Here is a 4,098-nt window from a genome sequence, read left to right on the forward strand (position 1 = left end):
ACTATTTATTGAGGAATCACTTTGTAAATTATATAACTGTCTAACCCAGCCGTGGGCAAACTACGGCCCGCGGGCTGGATCCGGCCCGTTTGAAATGAATAAAACTGTTGAAAAAAAAAAAGACCGTACCCTTTTATGTAATGCTGTTTACTTTGAATTTATATTAGTTCACACAAACACTCCATCCATGCTTTTGTTCTGGCCCTCCAGTCCAGTTTAAGAACCCATTGTGGCCCTCGAGTCAAAAAGTTTGCACACCCCTGGTATAATTGTTTGAATTAAACATGGATATGATTTAAAAAAAACAACCCTATACTCTGCTACTGTGCCATGAGACTACCTTGTGTTACTTCTTTATAGCCACACCCAAACCCTCTGCTCATCTCTATCCCCTGGGAACCCTAAGCCATTCTCCATCTATCTATACCAATAAAAGGGTAATATGCAAATTAGACCAGATAGACTGGACATCTTCTGGTCGTCCAGTCCTCCTTCTGGACAAAGCCATGGTAGCAGGGGTTGAGGCAGAGGTGGTTAGGGGCGATCAGGCTGGCAGGCAGGCAGGTGAGTGGTTAGGAGCCAGCAGTCCCAGATTGTGAGAGGGATATCCGACTGCCAGTTTAGGCCCGATTCCTGTAAACCAGCAGTAGGACATCCTTCCAGGGGTCCCAGATTGGAGAGGGTGCAGGCCGGGCTGAGGGACACTCCCCCAAGCCCCTGAGTGCACAAATTTTTGTGCACCGGGACACTAGCATATTTATATATATAATGCCAGCAATTTTATTCCAGGATACATACTCTCAAAACATATACTCTTATGCATAGAAAGACATAACCAATAAGTTTATGTTGTCATACTTTCTGGTAGCCAAAACCTTAAAACAATTCAAATGTTCATCAACAATTAAATAGCTAAATAAAATACAATATATTTGTTCAGGTCAATTTCTGGGTTCTCTATTCTATTCCATTGATCTATACTTTCTTGTGCCAGTACCAGACAGTTTTGAGAACAGTAGCTTTGTAGTACAGCTTGATATCTGGTATTGAGATCCCACCTACTTTGTACTTCTTTCTCAGGATCACTGCAGCTATTTGGGGTCTTTTTTTATTCCAGATGAATTTTTAGAGAGTTCATTCTAGGTCTGTGAAATATGTCGTTGGCATTTTAATGGGGGGGGGGGGCATTGAATTTATAGATTGCTTTGGGTAGTGTGGATATTTTAATGATGTTGATTCTACCAATCCTTGAACATGGTATGTTCTTCCATCTGTTTATGTCTTCCTCTATCTCTTTTTTCAACGTCCTATAGTTTTCTGAGTAGCGGTCTTTTACCTCTTTAGTTAAGTTTATTCCAAGGTATCTTTTTTTTTTTTGGTGTGATGGTAAATAGGATTGCTTTTTTAGTCTCTCGACCTGAACCAATATGCTCAATTAATATTTGACAAAGGAAGCAAGAACATACAATGGAGTCAAGACAGTCTCTTCAATAAATGGTTCTGGGAAAATTGGACAGATACATGCAAAAAAATGAAACTAGACCACCAACTTACACCATACAAAAAAATAAACTCAAAATGGATAAAGGACTTAAATGTAAGAAAGGAAACCATAAAAATACTAGAGGAATCCAAAGACAACAAAATCTCAGACATATGCTGAAGCAATTTCTTCACCGATACATCTCCTAGGGCAGTGATGGTGAACCTTTTGAACTCGGCGTGTCAGCATTTTGAAAAACCCTAATTTCACTCTGGTGCCGTGACACGTATAGAAATTTTTTGATATTTGCAACCATAGTAAAACAAAGATTTATATTTTTGATATTTATTTTATATATTTAAATGCCATTTAACAAAGAAAAATCAACCAAAAAAATGAGTTTGTGTGTCACCTCTGACACGGGTGTCATAGGTTTGCCATCACTGTCCTAGGGCATTGGAAACTAAAGAGAAAATAAGCAAATGGGACTACATCAAAATAAAAGGCTTCTGCACAGCAAAAGAAACCATCAACAAAGCAACAAGAAAGCCCACTGCATGGGAGAACATATTTGCCAATGTTATCACTGATAAGGGTTTAATATCCAATATTTATAGGGAATTCATACAACTTAACAAAAGGAAGGTAAACAATCCAATCAAAAAATGGGTAAAGGACCTACATAGATACTTTTCAAAAGAGGACATTCAGAAAGCCAAGAGACATATGAAAACATGCTCAAAGTCACTAATCATCCGAGAGATGCAAATCAAAACAACAATGAGGTACCATCTCACACCTGTCAGAATGGCTATCAACAAATCAAAAACCGACAAGTGCTGGAGAGGATGAGGAGAAAAAGGAACACTTGTGCATTGCTGGTGGGAATGCAGACTGGTGCAGCCACTATGGAAGACAATATGGAGTTTCCTCAAAAAGTTAAAAATGGAACTCCCATTTGACCCAGTGATCGCACTGCTAGTAATATATCCCAAGAAATCAGAAACATCATTCAGAAAGGATATATGCACCCCTATGTTCATAGCAGCACAATTTACCATAGCTAAGATTTGGAAACAACCTAAGTGCCCATCAATGGATGAACGGATTAGAAAACTGTGGTACATCTACACAATGGAATACTATGCTGCTGTAAAAAAGAAGGAACTCTTACCATTTGCAACAGCATGGATGGAACTGGAGAGCATTATGCTAAGTGAAATAAGCCAGTTAGTGAAAAAAAAAATACCACGTGATCTCACTCATTTATGGATAATAAAGACCATTATAAACTGATGAACAAAAATAGATACAGAGGCAGAGCAGCATTAAACAGACTGTCAAACTACAGCAGGAAGGCTGGGGAGGGTTGGGGGGGTGGGTAAGAGATCAACCAAAGGACTTGTATGCATGCATATAAGCATAACCAATGGACACAAGACACTGGGGGGTAGTGGAGGTTGGCGGGGGGAAAATAGTATTGTAATAACGATGGTGTCAGATGGGTACTAGACTTAATCAAGGGATCACTTCATATGTTATATAAGTTATGTAAATGTCTAACCACTATGCTGTATACCTAAAATTAATACAAAGTAATACTCAATGTAAACTGTAACTGAAAAATAAACACATGAATAAAAAAAGTTTCTTAAAAAAACTTGAAAAAATATATATAATACTCATATAATTGAGTATTATAGAATATTGAGAATAAACTATGTGACATAATGATGAGTCTGTCAAATATAATTTTGTATAAAATACATATACAAAAGAATAGATGTCACTGTTTTCATTAATCTGAGATTCAGGTAAATTATGTTTGTAGTGTTAGAAGTTACAACAGGGATATCCTTAGAAAAGATGGTGATGCATAAGGGGGAACTCTGGTTTGTCGGTGATGTTTTATTTAATGCAATTTAACATTGTCAGTCCCAGTCTTTGAAGACAAATTTATTTGAAAATAGAAATAAAGATTTGACACTGAAATTCACTGGTTCATAAATAAAGTTTCCACAGAATCATTAAGTTAAAGTCACCTCAATTCCAAAGCTGTTCTATCCTAAAAAAAATAAATAAATTAAGTTGGGAAAGATTCTTGATGAATTTCAAAACTGCTAGACATAATTTATTGATACATCTAAGATCAATTGCTTCATGCATTGTTTGTGGAAGTAAGGAGGTAACTTTTATCACCAGCAAAAATAGTCTTAGAATAAAAGCACTGGGATTCACCATGGCTTTAGATGGACAAAACAGTAACTTAAACTTCATAACTAGATATTTTATTTTCTCCACTACTTACTTTCCTTATCAATAGCATGCTGCATAATGTTGAAATTTGTGATCCATGTAATTATAAGTAATTATTTTCACTTTATATTTCCCAATCATTTCGTATATATTGAAAATAAAAAATTGTTTGTTTTTTGGATAGTCATGTGATATACATGTCAAAACTGGAAAAAAGAGACCATATTACTATTTGAATATTGATAAGTATAGAAAAATAAAGTGTTTATAAGTTTTATTTTTGGAAATAAAGGAGAAATATTTCTCTGAAGCATACATTGCATGCAATTTTAATAAGTAGTATTATAAGAGATAATTAT

This window comes from Myotis davidii, unplaced genomic scaffold, assembly GCF_000327345.1.
Source record: "Myotis davidii unplaced genomic scaffold, ASM32734v1 scaffold440, whole genome shotgun sequence".
Lineage (NCBI taxonomy): Eukaryota > Metazoa > Chordata > Mammalia > Chiroptera > Vespertilionidae > Myotis > Myotis davidii.